This window comes from Oncorhynchus masou, chromosome 29 (assembly GCF_036934945.1).
Source record: "Oncorhynchus masou masou isolate Uvic2021 chromosome 29, UVic_Omas_1.1, whole genome shotgun sequence".
In the NCBI taxonomy this organism is placed as follows: Eukaryota; Metazoa; Chordata; class Actinopteri; order Salmoniformes; family Salmonidae; genus Oncorhynchus; species Oncorhynchus masou.
Genome location: NC_088240.1, coordinates 100,220,455 through 100,245,680, shown reverse-complemented (window position 1 = coordinate 100,245,680; position 25,226 = coordinate 100,220,455). Strand labels below are relative to the sequence as shown.

Below are 25,226 nucleotides of genomic sequence, written 5' to 3'. Positions count from 1 at the left end.
AGTTCCCACTGTCTCTAGCCTTTATCTCTCTCTCTCTCTCTCTCTCTCTCTCTGCAGTTCCCACTGTCTCTAGCCTTTATCTCTCTGCGGTTCCCACTGTCTCTAGCCTTTATCTCTCTCTGCAGCTCCCACTGTCTCTAGCCTTTATCTCTCTGCAGTTCCCACTGTCTCTAGCCTTGATCTCTCTGCAGTTCCCACTGTCTCTAGCCTTGATCTCTCTGCAGTTCCCACTGTCTCTAGCCTTTATCTCTCTCTGCAGTTCCCACTGTCTCTAGCCTTTATCTCTCTGTAGTTCCCACTGTCTCTAGCCTTTATCTCTCTCTGCAGTTCCCACTGTCTCTGGATCTTCAGATCCATTTAATCCCAGCAGCGGGATCCCCGCTCTGCCTGGTCCGGGCTCCCCTCTCTGCCTGGTCCGGGCTCCCCTCTCTGCCTGGTCCGGGCTCCCCTCTCTGCCTGGTCCGGGCTCCCCTCTCTGCCTGGTCCGGGCTCCCCTCTCTGCCTGGTCCGGGCTCCCCTCTCTGCCTGGTCCGGGCTCCCCTCTCTGCCTGGTCCGGGCTCCCCTCTCTGCCTGGTCCGGGCTCCCCTCTCTGCCTGGTCCGGGCTCCCCTCTCTGTCTCTCTCTCCTTCCCCACACCTCTGCCTGGTCCGGGAGCCCCTCTCTGTCTCTCTCTCCTTCCCCACCCCTCTGCCCTGGCCCCATTTCCTCTATTCAGCAGGCCAACAGATGCTATTCTTCTATTCAAATTACTTATCTGGAAGTAGTGGTTCTATAGCTGTCCCTATACACAGTCTCTGGGTGGGGGGATGGGGACCGAGAGGGGGGTTGGGAGAGGGGGTTTGGGAGAGGGGGGTTGACCCCAAAATATCTTCGCCTGAAGTGCCAACATGTAGCTGTCTGGGGTAGACAACACCAACATGTAGCTGTCTGGGGTAGACAACACCAACATGTAGCTGTCTGGGGTAGACAACACCAACATGTAGCTGTCTGGGGTAGACAACACCAACATGTAGCTGTCTGGGGTAGACACCACCATGTAGCTGTCTGGGGTAGACACCACCAACATGTAGCTGTCTGGGGTAGACAACACCAACATGTAGCTGTCTGGGGTAGACAACACCAACATGTAGCTGTCTGGGGTAGACACCACCAACATGTAGCTGTCTGGGGTAGACAACACCAACATGTAGCTGTCTGGGGTAGACAACACCACCATGTAGCTGTCTGGGGTAGACAACACCAACATGTAGCTGTCTGGGGTAGACACCACCATGTAGCTGTCTGGGGTAGACAACACCAACATGTAGCTGTCTGGGGTAGACAACACCAACATGTAGCTGTCTGGGGTAGACAACACCAACATGTAGCTGTCTGGGGTAGACAACACCAACATGTAGCTGTCTGGGGTAGACACCACCACCATGTAGCTGTCTGGGGTAGACACCGCCACCATGTAGCTGTCTGGGGTAGACACCGCCAACATGTAGCTGTCTGGGGTAGACACCACCAACATGTAGCTGTCTGGGGTAGACACCACCAACATGTAGCTGTCTGGGGTAGACAACACCAACATGTAGCTGTCTGGGGTAGACAACACCAACATGTAGCTGTCTGGGGTAGACAACACCAACATGTAGCTGTCTGGGGTAGACACCACCAACATGTAGCTGTCTTGGGTAGACACCGCCAACATGTAGCTGTCTGGGGTAGACACCACCAACATGTAGCTGTCTTGGGTAGACACCACCAACATGTAGCTGTCTGGGGTAGACACCACCAACATGTAGCTGTCTGGGGTAGACAACACCAACATGTAGCTGTCTGGGGTAGACAACACCAACATGTAGCTGTCTGGGGTAGACACCACCACCATGTAGCTGTCTGGGGTAGACACCACCAACATGTAGCTGTCTGGGGTAGACACCACCACCATGTAGCTGTCTGGGGTAGACAACACCAACATGTAGCTGTCTGGGGTAGACACCACCAACATGTAGCTGTCTGGGGTAGACACCGCCAACATGTAGCTGTCTGGGGTAGACAACACCACCATGTAGCTGTCTGGGGTAGACACCACCAACATGTAGCTGTCTGGGGTAGACACCACCACCATGTAGCTGTCTGGGGTAGACAACACCAACATGTAGCTGTCTGGGGTAGACAACACCAACATGTAGCTGTCTGGGGTAGACACCACCAACATGTAGCTGTCTGGGGTAGACACCGCCAACATGTAGCTGTCTGGGGTAGACAACACCAACATGTAGCTGTCTGGGGTAGACACCACCAACATGTAGCTGTCTGGGGTAGACAACACCAACATGTAGCTGTCTGGGGTAGACACCACCACCATGTAGCTGTCTGGGGTAGACACCACCACCAACATGTAGCTGTCTGGGGTAGACACCACCACCAACATGTAGCTGTCTGGGGTAGACACCACCACCAACATGTAGCTGTCTGGGGTAGACAACACCAACATGTAGCTGTCTGGGGTAGACAACACCAACATGTAGCTGTCTGGGGTAGACACCACCAACATGTAGCTGTCTGGGGTAGACAACACCACCATGTAGCTGTCTGGGGTAGACACCACCACCATGTAGCTGTCTGGGGTAGACAACACCAACATGTAGCTGTCTGGGGTAGACAACACCAACATGTAGCTGTCTGGGGTAGACAACACCAACATGTAGCTGTCTGGGGTAGACAACACCATGTAGCTGTCTGGGGTAGACAACACCACAATGTAGCTGTCTGGGGTAGACAACACCACCATGTAGCTGTCTGGGGTAGACACCACCAACATGTAGCTGTCTTGGGTAGACACCGCCAACATGTAGCTGTCTTGGGTAGACAACACCACCATGTAGCTGTCTTGGGTAGACACCGCCAACACCACCAAGCCAATCGGAGGACGAGATCCCTGTGGTTTTAGAAAGCCAATTAGAGGGTGAGATCCCTGTGGTTTTAGAAAGCCAATCAGAGGGTGAGATCCCTGTGGTTTTAGAAAGCCAATCAGAGGGTGAGATCCCTGTGGTTTTAGAAAGCCAATCAGAGGGTGAGATCACTGTGGTTTTAGAAAGCCAATCAGAGGGTGAGATCCCTGTGGTTTTAGAAAGCCAATCAGAGGGTGAGATCCCTGGAGGAAACCTACTACTTCCTCAACTCTTTGTTTTTATCCATAGCTCTTTATCCAGCCCTCACCAGGACCAGTGTCTAGCAGCAGTACCTCTACATGAACAGCCAGTGTTGGGCTGTAGTTCAGGCATGTCCCAACCCCTCACCAGGACCAGTGTCTGGCAGACTGCGTGGTTCAGTAGTTAGCTGAGAAGAGCAGACTGCGTGTGGTTCAGTAGTTAGCCGAGAAGATCAGACTGCGTGGTTCAGTAGTTAGCCGAGAAGAGCAGACTGCGTGTGGTTCAGTAGTTAGCCGAGAAGATCAGACTGCGTGGTTCAGTAGTTAGCTGAGAAGATCAGACTGCGTGTGGTTCAGTAGTTAGCTGAGAAGAGCAGACTGCGTGGTTCAGTAGTTAGCCGAGAAGATCAGACTGCGTGTGGTTCAGTAGTTAGCTGAGAAGATCAGACTGCGTGGTTCAGTAGTTAGCCGAGAAGATCAGACTGCGTGTGGTTCAGTAGTTAGCTGAGAAGATCAGACTGCGTGTGGTTCAGTAGTTAGCCGAGAAGATCAGACTGCGTGGTTCAGTAGTTAGCCGAGAAGATCAGACTGCGTGGTTCAGTAGTTAGCCGAGAAGATCAGACTGTGTGGTTCAGTAGTTAGCCGAGAAGATCAGACTGCGTGTGGTTCAGTAGTTAGCCGAGAAGATCAGACTGCGTGTGGTTCAGTAGTTAGCTGAGAAGATCAGACTGCGTGTGGTTCAGTAGTTAGCCGAGAAGATCAGACTGTGTGGTTGAGTAGTTAGCCGAGAAGATCAGACTGCGTGTGGTTCAGTAGTTAGCTGAGAAGATCAGACTGCGTGTGGTTCAGTAGTTAGCCGAGAAGATCAGACTGCGTGTGGTTCAGTAGTTAGCCGAGAAGATCAGACTGCGTGTGGTTCAGTAGTTAGCTGAGAAGATCAGACTGCGTGGTTCAGTAGTTAGCCGAGAAGATCAGACTGCGTGTGGTTCAGTAGTTAGCCGAGAAGATCAGACTGCGTGTGGTTCAGTAGTTAGCCGAGAAGATCAGACTGCGTGCGGTTCAGTAGTTAGCTGAGAAGATCAGACTGCGTGTGGTTCAGTAGTTAGCTGAGAAGATCAGACTGCGTGTGGTTCAGTAGTTAGCTGAGAAGATCAGACTGCGTGGTCCAGTAGTTAGCTGAGAAGATCAGACTGCGTGTGGTTCAGTAGTTAGCTGAGAAGATCAGACTGCGTGTGGTTCAGTAGTTAGCTGAGAAGATCAGACTGCGTGGTCCAGTAGTTAGCTGAGAAGATCAGACTGCGTGTGGTTCAGTAGTTAGCCGAGAAGATCAGACTGCGTGGTTCAGTAGTTAGCTGAGAAGATCAGACTGCGTGTGGTTCAGTAGTTAGCCGAGAAGATCAGACTGCGTGTGGTTCAGTAGTTAGCTGAGAAGATCAGACAGCGTGGTTCAGTAGTTAGCCGAGAAGATCAGACTGCGTGTGGTTCAGTAGTTAGCCGAGAAGATCAGACTGCGTGGTTCAGTAGTTAGCTGAGAAGATCAGACTGCGTGGTTCAGTAGTTAGCTGAGAAGATCAGACTGCGTGGTTCAGTAGTTAGCCGAGAAGATCAGACTGCGTGGTTCAGTAGTTAGCTGAGAAGATCAGACTGCGTGGTTCAGTAGTTAGCCGAGAAGATCAGACTGCGTGGTTCAGTAGTTAGCTGAGAAGATCAGACTGCGTGTGGTTCAGTAGTTAGCTGAGAAGATCAGACTGCGTGGTTCAGTAGTTAGCCGAGAAGATCAGACTGCGTGGTTTAGTAGTTAGCCGAGAAGATCAGACTGCGTGGTTCAGTAGTTAGCCGAGAAGATCAGACTGCGTGTGGTTCAGTAGTTAGCCGAGAAGATCAGACTGCGTGTGGTTCAGTAGTTAGCTGAGAAGATCAGACTGCGTGTGGTTCAGTAGTTAGCCGAGAAGATCAGACTGCGTGTGGTTCAGTAGTTAGCCGAGAAGATCAGACTGCGTGGTTCAGTAGTTAGCTGAGAAGATCAGACTGCGTGTGGTTCAGTAGTTAGCCGAGAAGATCAGACTGCGTGTAGTATGGAAAATGGAGTGACCTAAACCCAAACCCCCTTCCCTTCTTTTTCCAGGTGACTCAGTTCTGTTGTCCAGTTTTAAAGGAGACCTTTGAAACTCTGCAGGGTTGATGTTAACACGCGTCTGTCGTCTCTCTGTGCTGCTGACAGACTTGTAGAGTGTATGTCCCAGCCTTGGCTGCTGCCCTGTTATAGACGACCTATTGAAAACGCTTTCAGCAGTAGCTCCCGCCCTCCCCCTCTGTGTTCTACTGTTACCAGGGCAACGCCTTTCATAGAACCGTGTCATGTGACCCCACCGGGGGTTTGACGTCAGAGAGGAGAGGAGGCAGAGTTTGGGTGAAAAGCTTCGCTCAGACATTTCAGTTAGCAGCTGTGGGGGCTTGTGAGAGTCTCTTCTTGGGTGTTGGGAGTCGCGAGTTGTTGTCACTTCTGCCTGGTGTCGAGTCGAGCCTCTTTCTCTGTTCTGTTCGCTAGATCCTCTCCTGTTGTCACTGCTGCCTGGTGTCGAGTCGAGCCTCTTTCTCTGTTCTGTTCGCTAGATCCTCTCCTGTTGTCACTGCTGCCTGGTGTCGAGCCTCTTTCTCTGTTCTGTTCGCTAGATCCTCTCCTGTTGTCACTGCTGCCTGTAGCTGACACTCTGCAAACATAGGACCTGTTGGATTATGGACTGTTAACAGACCTACATTACTACACACCAGGTGAGGTAAGATCTCTGGTCTTGTCTTTTTGTGTGAGAAACCTGTTTTGTTTTTGTTGAAATGATTTGCTATTTTCTTTTAATCTCGGCAACACACGCTTCTCATTCGGCTTTTGCAATGTTTTGAGAGCTGCAGGACTGACCACAGGCAACAGTCGGCAGAACATTTGCATTGTGTTGGTTTGAATAAGGAACTGTGAAGGGTTATGACATGTTACTTTCCCACGAGTCCACAGACTGAGGAGTTAGAATACTGTTAGAGGGGGTTAGAATACTGTTAGAGGGGGTTAGAATACTGTTAGAGGGGGTTAGAATACTGTTAGAGGGGGTTATAATACTGTTAGAGGTGGTTAGAATACTGTTAGAGGGGGTTAGAATACTGTTAGAGGGAGTTAGAATACTGTTAGAGTGGGTTAGAATACTGTTAGAGGGGGTTAGAATACTGTTAGAGGGGGTTAGAATACTGTTAGAGGGGGTTAGAATACTGTTAGAGGGGGTTAGAATACTGTTAGAGGGGGTTAGAATACTGTTAGAGGGGGTTAGAATACTGTTAGAGGGGGTTAGAATATGGTGTAGGAGTAATGCTCCCGGAGGACTGTGGTTTAGGAGTAATGCTCCCATAGGACTGTGGTGTTGGAGTAATGCTCCCGGAGGACTGTGGTGTTGGAGTAATGCTCCCGGAGGACTGTGGTGTTGGAGTAATGCTCCCGGAGGACTGTGGTGTTGGAGTAATGCTCCCGGAGGACTGTGGTGTTGGAGTAATGCTCCCGGAGGACTGTGGTGTTGGAGTAATGCTCCCGGAGGACTGTGGTGTAGGAGTAATGCTCCTGGAGTAATTTCAAGCTCCATGCGGGAGGGAGGTAGGGAGGGAGAGAGATTGGGTTCGAGGGGGGAGTACAGGGAGCAAGCAGCTGCCTCAGAGGAGGTAATGGGGTTTTAAGTGGGTGTGGGGAGGAAGATGGGGGGGGGGGGAGGGAGAATCCAACAGCCTGTGGGGACCAGAGATAAAGAGGGGGGAGGGAGAATCCAACAGCCTGTGGGGACCAGAGATAAAGAGGGGGAGGGAGAATCCAACAGCCTGTGGCGACCAGAGATAAAGAGGGGGGAGGGAGAATCCAACAGCCTGTGGGGACCAGAGATAAAGAGGGGGGAGGGAGAATCCAACAGCCTGTGGGGACCAGAGATAAAGAGGGGGGAGGGAGAATCCAACAGCCTGTGGGGACCAGAGATAAAGAGGGGGGAGGGAGAACCAACAGCCTGTGGGGACCAGAGATATGATGATGAGGTAGTTAGGATATAGACTGATGAGCTGGGTCCATTACTCTGATGAGGTAGTTTAGGATATAGACTGATGAGCTGGGTCCATTACTCTGATGAGGTAGTTTAGGATATAGACTGATGAGCTGGGACCATTACTCTGATGAAGGCAGTTTAGGATATAGACTGATGAGCTGGGTCCATTACTCTGATGAGGTAGTTTAGGATATAGACTGATGAGCTGGGTCCATTACTCTGATGAGGTTGTATAGGATATAGACTGATGAGCTGGGTCCATTACTCTGATGTGGTAGTTTAGGATATAGACTGATGAGCTGGGACCATTACTCTGATGAGGTAGTTTAGGATATAGACTGATGAGCTGGGACCATTACTCTGATGAGGTAGTTTAGGATATAGACTGATGAGCTGGGACCATTACTCTGATGAAGGCAGTTTAGGATATAGACTGATGAGCTGGGTCCATTACTCTGATGAGGTAGTTTAGGATATAGACTGATGAGCTGGGTCCATTACTCTGATGAGGTTGTATAGGATATAGACTGATGAGCTGGGTCCATTACGCTGATGTGGTAGTTTAGGATATAGACTGATGAGCTGGGACCATTACTCTGATGAAGGCAGTTTAGGATATAGACTGATGAGCTGGGTCCATTACTCTGATGAGGTAGTTTAGGATATAGACTGATGAGCTGGGACCATTACTCTGATGATGAGGTAGTTTAGGATATAGACTGATGAGCTGGGTCCATTACTCTGATGAGGTTGTATAGGATATAGACTGATGAGTTGGATCCATTACTCTGATGATGAGGTAGTTTAGGATATAGACTGATGAGCTGGGTCCATTACTCTGATGATGAGGTAGTTTAGGATATAGACTGATGAGCTGGGTCCATTACTCTGATGATGAGGTAGTTTAGGATATAGACTGATGAGCTGGGACCATTTCTCTGATGTGGTAGTTTAGGATATAGACTGATGAGCTGGGACCATTACTCTGATGATGAGGTAGTATAAGATATAGACTGATGAGCTGGGTCCATTACTCTGATGATGAGGTAGTTTAGGATATAGACTGATGAGCTGGGACCATTACTCTGATGATGAGGTAGTATAGGATATAGACTGATGAGCTGGGTCCATTACTCTGATGATGAGGTAGTTTAGGATATAGACTGATGAGCTGGGTTCATTACTCTGATGAGGTAGTTTAGGATATAGACTGATGAGCTGGGTCCATTACTCTGATGATGAGGTAGTTTAGGATGTAGACTGATGAGCTGGGTCCATTACTCTGATGATGAGGTAGTTTAGGATATAGACTGATGAGCTGGGTCCATTACTCTGATGATGAGGTAATTTAGGATATAGACTGATGAGCTGGGTCCATTACTCTGATGATGAGGTAGTTTAGGATATAGACTGATGAGCTGGGACCATTACTCTGATGATGAGGTAGTATAGGATATAGACTGATGAGCTGGGACCATTACTCTGATGAGGTAGTTTAGGATATAGACTGATGAGCTGGGTCCATTACTCTGATGATGAGGTAGTTTAGGATATAGACTGATGAGCTGGGTCCATTACTCTGATGATGAGATAGTTTAGGATATAGACTGATGAGCTGGGACCATTTCTCTGATGTGGTAGTTTAGGATATAGACTGATGAGCTGGGACCATTACTCTGATGATGAGGTAGTATAAGATATAGACTGATGAGCTGGGTCCATTACTCTGATGATGAGGTAGTTTAGGATATAGACTGATGAGCTGGGACCATTACTCTGATGATGAGGTAGTATAGGATATAGACTGATGAGCTGGGTCCATTACTCTGATGATGAGGTAGTTTAGGATATAGACTGATGAGCTGGGTTCATTACTCTGATGAGGTAGTTTAGGATATAGACTGATGAGCTGGGTCCATTACTCTGATGATGAGGTAGTTTAGGATGTAGACTGATGAGCTGGGTCCATTACTCTGATGATGAGGTAGTTTAGGATATAGACTGATGAGCTGGGTCCATTACTCTGATGATGAGGTAATTTAGGATATAGACTGATGAGCTGGGTCCATTACTCTGATGATGAGGTAGTTTAGGATATAGACTGATGAGCTGGGACCATTACTCTGATGATGAGGTAGTATAGGATATAGACTGATGAGCTGGGTTCATTACTCTGATGAGGTAGTTTAGGACATAGACTGATGAGCTGGGTCCATTACTCTGATGATGAGGTAGTTTAGGATATAGACTGATGAGCTGGGACCATTACTCTGATGAGGTAGTTTAGGATATAGACTGATGAGCTGGGACCATTACTCTGATGATGAGGTAGTTTAGGATATAGACTGATGAGCTGGGTTCATTACTCTGATATTGAGGTAGTTTAGGATATAGACTGATGACCTGGGGTCTAATCCTCCTCTATGATGATGTTGAGGTAGTTTAGGATGTAGACTGTTGACCTGGGGTCTAATCCTCCTCTATGATGATGTTGAGGTAGTTTAGGATGTAGACTGTTGACCTGGGGTCTAATCCTCCTCTATGATATTGAGGTAGTTTAGGATGTAGACTGTTGACCTGGGGTCTAATCCTCCTTTATGATATTGAGGTAGTTTAGGATGTAGACTGTTGACCTGGGGTCTAATCCTCCTCTCTGATGATGTTGAGGTAGTTTGCGATGATAATGATGGTAATCCTCTGAGATGATATTGAGGTAGTTTAGGATGTAGACTGTTGACCTGGGGTCTAATCCTCCTTTATGATATTGGGGTAGTTTAGGATGTAGACTGTTGACCTGGGGTCTAATCCTCCTCTCTGATGATGTTGAGGTAGTTTGCGATGATAATGATGATAATCCTCTGAGATGATGTTGAGGTAGTTTGCGATGATAATGACGATAATCCTCTGAGATGATGTTGAGGTAGTTTGCGATGATAATGACGATAATCCTCTGAGATGATGTTGAGGTAGTTTGCGATGATAATGACGATAATCCTCTGAGATGATGTTGAGGTAGTTTGCGATGATAATGACGATAATCCTCTGAGATGATGTTGAGGTAGTTTGCGATGATAATGATGGTAATCCTCTGAGATGATGTTGAGGTAGTTTAGGATGTAGACTGTTGACCTGGGGTCTAATCCTCTGAGATGATGTTGGGGTAGTTTGCGATGATAATGATGATAATCCTCTGAGATAATGTTGGGGTAGTTTGCGATGATAATGATGATAATCCTCTGAGACGATGTTGGGATAGTTTGCGATGATAATGATGATAATCCTCTGAGATGATGTTGGGGTAGTTTGCGATGATAATGACGATAATCTTCTGAGATGATGTTGAGGTAGTTTGCGATGATAATGATGGTAATCCTCTGAGATGATGTTGAGGTAGTTTAGGATGTAGACTGTTGACCTGGGGTCTAATCCTCTGAGATGATGTTGGGGTAGTTTGCGATGATAATGATGATAATCCTCTGAGATAATGTTGGGGTAGTTTGCGATGATAATGATGATAATCCTCTGAGATGATGTTGAGGTAGTTTGCGATGATAATGATAATAATCCTCTGAGACGATGTCGGGATAGTTTGCGATGATAATGATGATAATCCTCTGAGATGATGTTGGGGTAGTTTGCGATGATAATGATGATAATCCTCTGAGATGATGTTGAGGTAGTTTGAGATGATAATGATGCTAATCCTCAGCAAAAAAGCCCTCATCTCCCAGTGGAATGTAATGCTGCTGTTTCTCTATGGGTAATGCACGTCCGTGATGATGACATGTCACGCTGGTGTCCAGCTGTCTGTGTGTCGCTGTCTGGACGACACAGGAACGTGTGAGCTCACCTCATTGAAAGTGTATGTTTCCCACAAGACGTTTTTAAAGGGGGTTATTTAGACTAGGGGATGGACAGTAAACAACGGTCGACGGGAGAAACGAGCGACACTTTTGGTCGGTTCAGCTCTTTCATTCCAGTTTAATAACCAGCTCCAAATGTGTCGATTTGAAATGGGCCACTCGCTGCAGTCACAACGGAGCCTCTCTTCCTGTTGTGAAACGGGCTGTGGAAATACCAGCTCTCTGTCTGTCTGTGTATCTCTGTCTGTATGTCTCTCTGTCTCTGCACAGGCATGAAGAGGCCCTTTGGAGGGAGAAGCAGAGGGGATAGCTTGGAGATTGATCTCTCTCTGTCTCTCTGTGTATCTCTGCCTGTGTGTATCTCTGTCTCTGCACAGGCATGAAGAGGCCCTTTGGAGGGAGAAGCAGAGGGGATAGCTTGGAGATTGATCTCTCTCTGTCTCTGTCTGTCTGTGTGCATCTCTGTCTGTGTGTATCTCTGTCTGTGTGTCTCTCTGTCTGTGTGTCTCTCTGTCTCTGCACAGGCATGAAGAGGCCCTTTGGAGGGAGAAGCAGAGGTGATAGCTTGGAGATTGATCTCTCTCTGTCTCTCTGTGTGCATCTCTGTCTGTGTGTATCTCTGTCTGTGTGTCTCTGTCTGTGTGTCTCTGCCTGTGTGTATCTCTGCCTCTGCACAGGCATGAAGAGGCCCTTTGGAGGGAGAAGCAGAGGGGATAGCTTGGAGATTGATCTCTCTCTGTCTGTGTGTCTCTCTGTCTCTCTGTGTGCATCTCTGTCCGTATGTCTCTCTGTCTGTGTGTCTCTCTGTCTGTGTGTCTCTCTGTCTGTGTGTATCTCTGTCTCTGTGTATCTGTGTCTCTGTATCTCTGTCTGTGTGTATCTCTGTCTGTGTGTATCTCTGTCTGTGTGTCTCTCTGTCTGTGTGTCTCTCTGTCTGTGTGTCTCTCTATCTGTGTGTCTCTCTATCTGTGTGTCTCTCTGTCTGTGTGTCTCTCTGTCTGTGTGTCTCTCTGTCTGTGTGTCTCTCTGTCTGTGTGTCTCTCTGTCTCTCTGTCTGTGTGTCTCTCTGTCTCTCTGTCTGTGTGTCTCTCTGTCTGTGTGTCTCTCTGTCTGTGTGTCTCTCTGTCTGTGTGTCTCTCTGTCTGTGTGTCTCTCTGTCTGTGTGTCTCTCTGTCTGTATGTCTCTCTGTCTGTATCTGGGGAGGCAGGTAGCCTAGTGGTTAGAGCGTTGGACTTGTAACCGAAAGGTTGCTAGATCGAATCCCCGAACTGACAAGGTACAGATCTGTTGTTCTGCCCCTGAACAAGGCATTTAACCCACTGTTCCCAGGCCGTCATTGAAAATAAGAATTTGTCCTTAACTGACTTGCCTCGTTAAATAAAGGTAAAAATAAATGTTTTTTTTTTTTTATCTCTGTCTGTATCTCGCAGTCACTCAATTAAGGTCAATCCTATTAGCTTTATTGGCATGATGTAACAATGTACAGTATAAAGTCAAATGTTTGGACACACCTTCTCATTCAAGGGTTTTTCTTTAGTTTGACTATTTTCTACATTGTAGAATAATAGTGAAGACAAACTATGAAATAACACATATGGAATCATGTAGTAACCAAAAAAAGTTAAACAATTCAAAATATCTGGTATATTTGAGATTCTTCAAAGGAGCCACCCTTTGCCTTGATGACAGCTTTGCACACTCTTTCTCTCAACCAGCTTCTACTGGAATGCTTTTCCAACAGTCTTGAAGGAGTTCCCACATATACTGAGCACTTGTTGGCTGCTTTTCCTTCACGCTTCGGTCCAACTCATCCCAATTGAGATGGTTTGGGATGAAGTCGGGTGATTGTGGAGGCCAGGTCATCTGATGCATCACTCTCCTTATTGGTCAAATAGCCCTGACACAGCCTGGATGTGTGTTGGATCATTGTCCTGTTGAAAAACAAATGATCGTCCCACTATGCTCAAACTAGATGGGATGACATATGTTGACTGACCTTCATGTCTTAAAGTAATGATGGCCTGTCGTATCTTTGCTTATTTGAGCTGTTGGTCTTTTACCAAACAATACCATCTTCTGTTTTCCACCCCCACCTGGTCACAACACAACTGATTGGCTCAAACGCATTACGAAGGAAAGAAATTTCCACAAATAACATTTTACCAAGGCACACCTGTTAATTGAAATGCATTCCAGGTGACGACCTCATGAAGCTGGTTGAGAGAATGCCAAGAGTGTGCAAAGCTGTCGTCAAGGCAAAGGGTGTCTACTTTGAATCTCAAATATAAAATTGGTTACTACATTATTTCATAGTTTTGATGTCTTCACTATTATTCTACAATGTAGAAAATAATTGTAAAAAAAATAAGAAAAACCCTTGAATGAGTAGGTGTGTCCACACTTTTGACTGGTGCTGTACATAATGTTAACGCTTACTCTGGGGATTTACAATATAACATAATTAAAATAATAATTAAGACTGTCAACGGGACAACGGTAATAATCACAGGTTAAAATAACTTTGATCAACAACAATAAGCATAGAGGACATGGTTGGTCTGTCAGACCCTGTCCCTCATCCTATAGCAGGCAGCTATGGTCTGTCAGACCCTGTCCCTCATCCTATAGCAGGCAGCTATGGTCTGTCAGACCCTGTCCCTCGTCCTATAGCAGGCAGCTATGGTCTGTCAGACCCTGTCCCTCATCCTATAGCAGGCAGCTATGGTCTGTCAGACCCTGTCCCTCATCCTATAGCAGGCAGCTATGGTCTGTCAGACCCTGTCCCTCATCCTATAGCAGGCAGCTATGGTCTGTCAGACCCTGTCCCTCATCCTATAGCAGGCAGCTGTGGTCTGTCAGACCCTGTCCCTCATCCTATAGCAGGCAGCTATGGTCTGTCAGACCCTGTCCCTCATCCTATAGCAGGCAGCTATGGTCTGTCAGACCCTGTCCCTCGTCCTATAGCAGGCAGCTATGGTCTGTCAGACCCTGTCCCTCATCCTATAGCAGGCAGCTATGGTCTGTCAGACCCTGTCCCTCATCCTATAGCAGGCAGCTATGGTCTGTCAGACCCTGTCCCTCATCCTATAGCAGGCAGCTATGGTCTGTCAGACCCTGTCCCTCATCCTATAGCAGGCAGCTGTGGTCTGTCAGACCCTGTCCCTCATCCTATAGCAAGCAGCTATGGTCTGTCAGACACTGTCCCTCATCCTATAGCAGGCAGCTATGGTCTGTCAGACCCTGTCCCTCATCCTATGGCAGGCAGCTATGGTCTGTCAGACCCTGTCCCTCATCCTAAAGCAGGCAGCTATGGTCTGTCAGACCCTGTCCCTCATCCTATGGCAGGCAGCTATGGTCTGTCAGACCCTGTCCCTCATCCTATAGCAGGCAGCTATGGTCTGTTAGACCCTGTCCCTCATCCTATAGCAGGCAGCTATGGTCTGTCAGACCCTGTCCCTCATCCTATAGCAGGCAGCTATGGTCTGTCAGACCCTGTCCCTCATCCTATAGCAGGCAGCTATGGTCTGTCAGACCCTGTCCCTCATCCTATGGCAGGCAGCTATGGTCTGTCAGACCCTGTCCCTCATTTACATTACATTTAAGTCATTTAGCAGACGCTCTTATCCAGAGCGACTTACAAATTGGTGAATTCACCTTCTGACATCCAGTGGAACAGCCACTTTACAATAGTGCATCTAAATCATTAAGGGGGAGGGGGGTGAGAAGGATTACTTATCCTATCCTAGGTATTCCTTGAAGAGGTGGGGTTTCAGGTGTCTCCGGAAGGTGGTGATTGACTCCGCTGTCCTGGCGTCGTGAGGGAGTTTGTTCCACCATTGGGGGGCCAGAGCAGCGAACAGTTTTGACTGGGCTGAGCGGGAACTGTACTTCCTCAGTGGTAGGGAGGCGAGCAGGCCAGAGGTGGATGAACGCAGTGCCCTTGTTTGGGTGTAGGGCCTGATCAGAGCCTGGAGGTACTGCGGTGCCGTTCCCCTCACAGCTCCGTAGGCAAGCACCATGGTCTTGTAGCGGATGCGAGCTTCAACTGGAAGCCAGTGGAGAGAGCGGAGGAGCGGGGTGACGTGAGAGAACTTGGGAAGGTTGAACACCAGACGGGCTGCGGCGTTCTGGATGAGTTGTAGGGGTTTGATGGCACAGGCAGGGAGCCCAGCCAACAGCGAATTGCAGTAATCCAGACGGGAGATGACAAGTGCCTGGATTAGGACCTGCGCCGCTTCCTGTGTGAGGCAGGGGCGTACTCTGCGGATGTTGTAGAGCATGAACCTACAGGAACGGGCCACCGCCTTGATGTTAGTTGAGAACGACAGGGTGTTGTCCAGGATCACGCCAAGGTTCTTAGCGCTCTGGGAGGAGGAAACAATGGAGTTGTCAACCGTGATGGCGAGATCATGGAACGGGCAGTCCTTCCCCGGGAGGAAGAGCAGCTCCGTCTTGCCGAGGTTCAGCTTGAGGTGGTGATCCGTCATCCACACTGATATGTCTGCCAGACATGCAGAGATGCGATTCGCCACCTGGTCATCAGAAGGGGGAAAGGAGAAGATTAATTGTGTGTCGTCTGCATAGCAATGATAGGAGAGACCATGTGAGGTTATGACAGCCAAGTGACTTGGTGTATAGCGAGAATAGGAGAGGGCCTAGAACAGAGCCCTGGGGGACACCAGTGGTGAGAGCGCGTGGCGAGGAGACAGATTCTCGCCACGCCACCTGGTAGGAGCGACCTGTCAGGTAGGACGCAATCCAAGCGTGGGCCGCGCCGGAGATGCCCAACTCGGAGAGGGTGGAGAGGAGGATCTGATGGTTCACAGTGTTGAAGGCAGCCGATAGGTCTAGAAGGATGAGAGCAGAGGAGAGAGAGTTAGCTTTAGCAGTGCGGAGCGCCTCCGTGATACAGAGAAGAGCAGTCTCAGTTGAATGACTAGTCTTGAAACCTGACTGATTTGGATCAAGAAGGTCATTCTGAGAGAGATAGCGGGAGAGCTGGCCAAGGACGGCACGTTCAAGAGTTTTGGAGAGAAAAGAAAGAAGGGATACTGGTCTGTAGTTGTTGACATCGGAGGGATCGAGTGTAGGTTTTTTCAGAAGGGGTGCAACTCTCGCTCTCTTGAAGACGGAAGGGACGTAGCCAGCGGTCAGGGATGAGTTGATGAGCGAGGTGAGGTAAGGGAGAAGGTCTCCGGAAATGGTCTGGAGAAGAGAGGAGGGGATAGGGTCAAGCGGGCAGGTTGTTGGGCGGCCGGCCGTCACAAGAAGCGAGATTTCATCTGGAGAGAGAGGGGAGAAAGAGGTCAGAGCACAGGGTAGGGCAGTGTGAGCAGAACCAGCGGTGTCGTTTGACTTAGCAAACGAGGATCGGATGTCGTCGACCTTCTTTTCAAAATGGTTGACGAAGTCATCTGCAGAGAGGGAGGAGGGGGGGAGGATTCAGGAGGGAGGAGAAGGTGGCAAAGAGCTTCCTAGGGTTAGAGGCAGATGCTTGGAATTTAGAGTGGAAGAAAGTGGCTTTAGCAGCAGAGACAGAGGAGGAAAATGTAGAGAGGAGGGAGTGAAAGGATGCCAGGTCCGCAGGGAGGCGAGTTTTCCTCCATTTCCGCTCGGCTGCCCGGAGCACTGTTCTGTGAGCTCGCAGTGAGTCGTCGAGCCACGGAGCGGGGAGGGGAGGACCGAGCCGGCCTGGAGGATAGGGGACATAGAGAGTCAAAGGATGCAGAAAGGGAAGAGAGGAGGGTTGAGGAGGCAGAATCAGGAGATAGGTTGGAGAAGGTATGAGCAGAGGGAAGAGATGATAGGATGGAAGAGGAGAGAGTAGCGGGGAGAGAGAGCGAAGGTTGGGACGGCGCGATACCATCCGAGTAGGGGCAGTGTGGGAAGTGTTGGATGAAAGCGAGAGGGAAAAGGATACAAGGTAGTGGTCGGAGACTTGGAGGGGAGTTGCAATGAGGTTAGTGGAAGAACAGCATCTAGTAAAGATGAGGTCGAGCGTATTGCCTGCCTTGTGAGTAGGGGGGAAGGTGAGAGGGTGAGGTCAAAAGAGGAGAGGAGTGGAAAGAAGGAGGCAGAGAGGAATGAGTCAAAGGTAGACGTGGGGAGGTTAAAGTCGCCCAGGACTGTGAGAGGTGAGCCGTCCTCAGGAAAGGAGCTTATCAAGGCATCAAGCTCATTGATGAACTCTCCGAGGAACCTGGAGGGCGATAAATGATAAGGATGTTAAGCTTGAAAGGGCTGGTAACTGTGACAGCATGGAATTCAAAGGAGGCGATAGACAGATGGGTAAGGGGAGAAAGAGAGAATGACCACTTGGGAGAGATGAGGATCCCGGTGCCACCACCCCGCTGACCAGAAGCTCTCGGGGTGTGCGAGAACACGTGGGCGGACGAAGAGAGAGCAGTAGGAGTAGCAGTGTTGTCTGTGGTGATCCATGTTTCCGTCAGTGCCAAGAAGTCGAGGGACTGGAGGGAGGCATAGGCTGAGATGAACTCTGCCTTGTTGGCCGCAGATCGGCAGTTCCAGAGGCTACCGGAGACCTGGAACTCCACGTGGGTCGTGCGCGCTGGGACCACCAGATTAGGGTGGCCGCGGCCACGCGGTGTGGAGCGTTTGTATGGTCTGTGCAGAGAGGAGAGAACAGGGATAGATAGACACATAGTTGACAGGCTACAGAAGAGGCTACGCTAATGCAAAGGAGATTGGAATGACAAGTGGACTACACTTATCGAATGTTCAGAACGTTAAGCTTACGTAGCAAGAATCTTATTGACTAAAATGATTGAAATGATACAGTACTGCTGGAGTAGGCTAGCTGGCAGTGGCTACGTTGTTGACACTACACTAATCAAGTCGTTCCGTCGAGTGTAATAGTTTCTACAGTGCTGCTATTCGGGGGCTAGCTGGCTAGCTAGCAGTGTTGATTACGTAACGTTACGTTAAAAGAACGACAATTGCTGGCTAGCTAACCTAGAAAATCGCTCCAGACTACACAATTGTCTTAGATACAAAGACGGCTAAGTAGCTAGCTAGCTACGATCAAACAAATCGTCCTATAGCAGGCAGCTATGGTCTGTCAGACCCTGTCCCTCATCCTATAGCAGGCAGCTATGGTCTGTCAGACCCTGTCCCTCATCCTATGGCAGGCAGCTATGGTCTGTCAGACCCTGTCCCTCATCCTATAGCAGGCAGCTATGGTCTGTCAGACCCTGTCCCTCATCCTATAGCAGGCAGCTATGGTCTGTCAGACACTGTCCCTCATCCTATGGCAGGCAGCTATGGTCTGTCAGACCCTGTCCCTCATCCTATAGCAGGCAGCTATGGTCTGTCAGACCCTGTCCCTCATCCTATAGCAGGCAGCTGTGGTCTGTCAGACCCTGTCCCTCATCCTATGACTGGCAGCTATGGTCTGTCAGACCCTGTCCCTCATCCTATAGCAGGCAGCTATGGTCTGTCAGACCCTGTCCCTCATCCTATAGCAGGCAGCTATGGTCTGTCAGACCCTGTCCCTCGTCCTATAGCAGGCAGCTATGGTCTGTCAGACCATGTCCCTCATCCTATAGCAGGCAGCTATGGTCTGTCAGACCCTGTCCCTCATCCTATAGCAGGCAGCTATGGTCTGTCAGACCCTGTCCCTCATCCTATAGCAGGCAGCTGTGGTCTGTCAGACCCTGTCCCTCATCCTATAGCAGGCAGCTATGGTCTGTCAGACCCTGTCCCTCATCCTATAGCAGGCAGCTATGGTCTGTCAGACCCTGTCCCTCGTCCTATAGCAGGCAGCTATGGTCTGTCAGACCCTGTCCCTCATCCTATAGCAGGCAGCTATGGTCTGTCAGACCCTGTCCCTCATCCTATAGCAGGCAGCTATGGTCTGTCAGACCCTGTCCCTCATCCTATAGCAGGCAGCTATGGTCTGTCAGACCCTGTCCCTCATCCTATAGCAGGCAGCTATGGTCTGTCAGACCCTGTCCCTCATCCTATAGCAGGCAGCTATGGTCTGTCAGACCCTGTCCCTCATCCTATAGCAGGCAGCTATGGTCTGTCAGACCCTGTCCCTCATCCTATAGCAGGCAGCTATGGTCTGTCAGACCCTGTCCCTCATCCTATAGCAGGCAGCTATGGTCTGTCAGACCCTGTCCCTCATCCTATAGCAGGCAGCTATGGTCTGTGACCCTGTCCCTCATCCTATAGCAGGCAGCTATGGTCTGTCAGACCCTGTCCCTCATCCTATGGCAGGCAGCTATGGTCTGTTAGACCCTGTCCCTCATCCTATAGCAGGCAGCTATGGTCTGTCAGACCCTGTCCCTCATCCTATAGCAGGCAGCTATGGTCTGTCAGACCCTGTCCCTCATCCTATGGCAGGCAGCTATGGTCTGTCAGACCCTGTCCCTCATCCTATAGCAGGCAGCTATGGTCTGTCAGACCCTGTCCCTCGTCCTATAGCAGGCAGCTATGGTCTGTCAGACCCTGTCCCTCGTCCTATAGCAGGCAGCTATGGTCTGTCAGACACTGTCCCTCATCCTATAGCAGGCAGCTGTGGTCTGTCAGACCCTGTCCCTCATCCTATAGCAGGCAGCTATGGTCTGTCAGACCCTGTTCCTCGTCCTATAGCAGGCAGCTATGGTCTGTCAGACCCTGTCCCTCATCCTATAGCAGGCAGCTATGGTCTGTCAGACCCTGTCCCTCGTCCTATAGCAGGCAGCTATGGTCTGTCAGACCCTGTCCCTCATCCTATAGCAGGCAGCTATGGTCTGTCAGACCCTGTCCCTCATCCTATAGCAGGCAGCTATGGTCTGTCAGACCCTGTCCCTCGTCCTATAGCAGGCAGCTGTGGTCTGTCAGACCCTGTCCCTCATCCTATGGCAGGCAGCTATGGTCTGTCAGACCCTGTCCCTCGTCCTATAGCAGGCAGCTATGGTCTGTCAGACACTGTCCCTCATCCTATAGCAGGCAGCTGTGGTCTGTCAGACCCTGTCCCTCATCCTATAGCAGGCAGCTATGGTCTGTCAGACCCTGTCCCTCATCCTATAGCAGGCAGCTATGGTCTGTCAGACCCTGTCCCTCATCCTATAGCAGGCAGCTATGGTCTGTCAGACCCTGTTCCTCATCCTATGGCAGGCAGCTGTGGTCTGTCAGACCCTGTCCCTCATCCTATAGCAGGCAGCTATGGTCTGTCAGACCCTGTCCCTCATCCTATAGCAGGAAGCTATGGTCTGTCAGACCCTGTCCCTCATCCTATAGCAGGCAGCTATGGTCTGTCAGACCCTGTCCCTCGTCCTATAGCAGGCAGCTATGGTCTGTCAGACCCTGTCCCTCATCCTATAGCAGGCAGCTATGTAGTGCTCTGCCAACCCACAGCTCTCTGCGTCCTCCCCCAACAGGACGGGTAGCCTATCCTCATCAGAGAGGTCTCTCTCTCTCTCTGCGTCCTCCCCCAACAGGACGGGTAGCCTATCCTCATCAGAGAGGTCTCTCTCTCTCTGCGTCCTCCCCAACAGGACGGGTAGCCTATCCTCATCAGAGAGGTCTCTCTCTCTCTCTGCGTCCTCCCCCAACAGGACGGGTAGCCTATCCTCATCAGAGAGGTCTCTCTCTCTCTGCGTCCTCCCCCAACAGGACGGGTAGCCTATCCTCATCAGAGAGGTCTCTCTCTCTCTGCGTCCTCCCCCAACAGGACGGGTAGCCTATCCTCATCAGAGAGGTCTCTCTCTCTCTCTGCGTCCTCCCCCAACAGGACGGGTAGCCTATCCTCATCAGAGAGGTCTCTCTCTCTCTGCGTCCTCCCCAACAGGACGGGTAGCCTATCCTCATCAGAGAGGTCTCTCTCTCTCTCTGCGTCCTCCCCCAACAGGACGGGTAGCCTATCCTCATCAGAGAGGTCTCTCTCTCTCTCTGCGTCCTCCCCCAACAGGACGGGTAGCCTATCCTCATCAGAGAGGTCTCTCTCTCTCTGCGTCCTCCCCCAACAGGACGGGTAGCTCCTCATCAGAGAGGTCTCTCTCTGCGTCCTCCCCAACAGGACGGGTAGCCTATCCTCATCAGAGAGGTCTCTCTCTCTCTCTGCGTCCTCCCCCAACAGGACGGGTAGCCTATCCTCATCAGAGAGGTCTCTCTCTCTCTGCGTCCTCCCCCAACAGGACGGGTAGCCTATCCTCATCAGAGAGGTCTCTCTCTCTCTCTGCGTCCTCCCCCAACAGGACGGGTAGCCTATCCTCATCAGAGAGGTCTCTCTCTCTCTCTGCGTCCTCCCCCAACAGGACGGGTAGCCTATCCTCATCAGAGAGGTCTCTCTCTCTCTCTGCGTCCTCCCCCAACAGGACGGGTAGCCTATCCTCATTAGAGAGGTCTCTCTCTCTCTCTGCGTCCTCCCCAACAGGACGGGTAGCCTATCCTCATCAGAGAGGTCTCTCTCTCTCTCTGCGTCCTCCCCAACAGGACGGGTAGCCTATCCTCATCAGAGAGGTCTCTCTCTCTCTCTGCGTCCTCCCCCAACAGGACGGGTAGCCTATCCTCATCAGAGAGGTCTCTCTCTCTCTGCGTCCTCCCCCAACAGGACGGGTAGCCTATCCTCATCAGAGAGGTCTCTCTCTCTCTCTGCGTCCTCCCCCAACAGGACGGGTAGCCTATCCTCATCAGAGAGGTCTCTCTCTCTCTCTGCGTCCTCCCCCAACAGGACGGGTAGCCTATCCTCATCAGAGAGGTCTCCTATCCTCATCAGAGAGTCTCTCTCTCTCTCTGCGTCCTCCCCCAACAGGACGGGTAGCCTATCCTCATCAGAGAGGTCTCTCTCTCTCTCTGCGTCCTCCCCCAACAGGACGGGTAGCCTATCCTCATCAGAGAGGTCTCTCTCTCTCTCTGCGTCCTCCCCCAACAGGACGGGTAGCCTATCCTCATCAGAGAGGTCTCTCTCTCTCTCTGCGTCCTCCCCCAACAGGACGGGTAGCCTATCCTCATCAGAGAGGTCTCTCTCTCTCTCTGCGTCCTCCCCCAACAGGACGGGTAGCCTATCCTCATCAGAGAGGTCTCTCTCTCTCTCTGCGTCCTCCCCCAACAGGACGGGTAGCCTATCCTCATCAGAGAGGTCTCTCTCTCTCTGCGTCCTCCCCCAACAGGACGGGTAGCCTATCCTCATCAGAGAGGTCTCTCTCTCTCTCTGCGTCCTCCCCCAACAGGACGGGTAGCCTATCCTCATCAGAGAGGTCTCTCTCTCTCTCTGCGTCCTCCCCCAACAGGACGGGTAGCCTATCCTCATCAGAGAGGTCTCTCTCTCTCTCTGCGTCCTCCCCCAACAGGACGGGTAGCCTATCCTCATTCATCAAGGTCTTTGAAACCTTGAGAAAGGGTTTCAAATTTGGGGGAAATTACACTCCAATCGATTCATTTAAAAAAAAAAAACATTTTGTCATGAAATGCATCTCTGTCTCGGGTTCTGCTGTGGTTGCACAGCCTCTACAGGGAGCCAGGTTTTCCTGTGTCTTCCCTTCTCAATAGCAAGGCTGTGCTCACTGAGCCTGTACTTTGTCAAGGTTTAATGTTTTGTTCTGCTAGATTGATCCCTCCTTTACTGTGAGTGGATGTGCTATCCAGAAAGTTATCTAAGAGTTTTTTTTAAATATTTTGTTTCCAGGTTGCTTTCTGGTATTTCTCTGTGCTGTTTTAGGCCCATCTGTATGAATCTCCATCTGTATGAATCTCCATCTGTATGAATCTCTATCTGTATGAATCTCCATCTGTATGAATCTCCATCTGTATGAAACTCCATCTGTATGAATCTCCATCTGTATATGTTGTGTGTGTATATATGTTGTGGGTGTATATATGTTGTGGGTGTATATATGTTGAACAATGACCCCACAATGACTCTTTACCTCCCCTCCCCCACAATGACTCTTTACTCCCCCACAATGACTCTTTATCCTCCCCACAATGACTCTTTACCCCCCCACAATGACTCTTTACCCTCCCCCACAATGACTCTTTACCCTCCCCACAATGACTCTTTACCCTCCCCACAATGACTCTTTACCCCCCACAATGACTCTTTACCCCCCCCCCCCCACAATGACTCTTTACCCCCCCCACAATGAATCTTTACCCCCCCCACAATGAATCTTTACCCCCCTCCCCCACAATGACTCTTACCCTCCCCGCAATGACTCTTTACCCACCCCACAATGAATCTTTACCACCCCGCCACAATGACTCTTTACCCTCCCCCACAATGACTCTTTACCATCCCCACAATGGCTCTTTACCCCCCCACAATGACTCTTTACCCCCCCCCACAATGACTCTTTACCCACCCCACAATGACTCTTTACCCTCCCCCACAATGACTCTTTCCCTCCCCACAATGACTCACTCTCTTTATCCCCCCACAATGACTCTTTACCCCCCCACAATGACTCTTTACCCTCCCCCACAATGACTCTTTACCCTCCCCCACAATGACTCTTTACCCTCCCCCACAATGACTCTTTACCCTCCCCCACAATGACTCTTTACCCTCCCCCACAATGACTCTTTACCCTCCCCCACAATGACTCTTTACCCTCACCCCACAGTGACTCTTTACCCTCCCCCCACAATGACTCTTTACCCTCCCCCACAATGACTCTTTACCCTCACCCCACAGTGACTCTTTACCATCCCCTAAAATGACTCTTTCCCTCCCCACAATGACTCTTTAGCACCCCCCCTCAATGACTCTTTACTCCCCCACAATGACTCTTTCCCTCCCCACAATGACTCTTTATCACCCCCCCTCAATGACTCTTTACTCCCCCACAATGACTCTTTACCCTCCCCACAATGACTCACTCTCTTTACCTCCCCCCACAATGACTCTTTACCCTCCCCACAATGACTCTTTACCCTCCCCCACAATGACTCTCTTTACCCTCCCCCCACAGTGACTCTTTACCCTCCCCACAATGACTCTCTACACCCCCCCTCCCCACAATGACTCACTCTCATTGATTCTCCCCTGTCTGGGGAGACAGGGGTGTGTGTCGGTGGGTTGGGGCTCTGTGTGTGTGTGTGTGTGTGTGTGTGTGTGTGTGTGTGTGTGTGTGTGTGTGTGTGTGTGTGTGTGTGTGTGTGTGTGTGTGTGTGTGTGTGTGTGTGTGTGTGTGTGTGTGTGTGTGTGCTCAGCTAGGTTGGTCTAGCATGCGCTGGCCAGCGGGGAGTTGCCCTCTCAGAGGAAGGATGACACAACTTTTGTCAGAGCTACAGAGGAGCAGCAGGGAGGGACACAGGCCAGTCGGCTGGTCCTGAAGCTGATCAGAGAGACTAACAGCGGGGAGGGACACAGGCCAGTCGGCTGGTCCTGAAGCTGATCAGAGAGACTAACAGCAGGGAGGGACACAGGCCAGTCGGCTGGTCCTGAAGCTGATCAGAGAGACTAACAGCGGGGAGGGACACAGGCCAGTCGGCTGGTCCTGAAGCTGATCAGAGAGACTAACAGCAGGGAGGGACACAGGCCAGTCGGCTGGTCCTGAAGCTGATCAGAGAGACTAACAGCAGGGAGGGACACAGGCCAGTCGGCTGGTCCTGAAGCTGATCAGAGAGACTAACAGCAGGGAGGGACACAGGCCAGTCGGCTGGTCCTGAAGCTGATCAGAGAGACTAACAGCGGGGAGGGACACAGGCCAGTCGGCTGGTCCTGAAGCTGATCAGAGAGACTAACAGCAGGGAGGGACACAGGCCAGTCAACTGGTCCTGAAGCTGATCAGAGAGACTAACAGCAGGGAGGGACACAGGCCAGTCGGCTGGTCCTGAAGCTGATCAGAGAGACTAACAGCAGGGAGGGACACAGGCCAGTCAACTGGTCCTGAAGCTGATCAGAGAGACTAACAGCAGGGAGGGACACAGGCCAGTCGGCTGGTCCTGAAGCTGATCAGAGAGACTAACAGCAGGGAGGGACACAGGCCAGTCGGCTGGTCCTGAAGCTGATCAGAGAGACTAACAGCAGGGAGGGACACAGGCCAGTCGACTGGTCCTGAAGCTGATCAGAGAGACTAACAGCAGGGAGGGACACAGGCCAGTCAACTGGTCCTGAAGCTGATCAGAGAGACTAACAGCAGGGAGGGACACAGGCCAGTCGGCTGGTCCTGAAGCTGATCAGAGAGACTAACAGCAGGGAGGGACACAGGCC

The 25,226-nt window shown here is 50.5% G+C and overlaps 1 protein-coding gene across 5 annotated transcripts in view; it reads left to right on the top strand.

The window, feature by feature from the left end:
• Positions 1-25,226, top strand: part of ncalda (neurocalcin delta a) — a 173,828-nt gene that overhangs the window by 67,399 nt on the left and 81,203 nt on the right. For 2 of the 5 annotated variants that reach the window (XM_064946996.1, XM_064946998.1), the window contains exon 3: positions 5,814-5,917. The exons of 1 other annotated variant lie outside the window; for it this stretch is intronic. The gene's annotated coding sequence lies outside the window, so the exon portion shown is untranslated. Of the gene's footprint in view, positions 1-5,551; positions 5,918-25,226 lie in introns of those variants that run through there. 2 more of the 5 variants (XM_064946997.1, XM_064946995.1) reach the window with 2 other exon arrangements.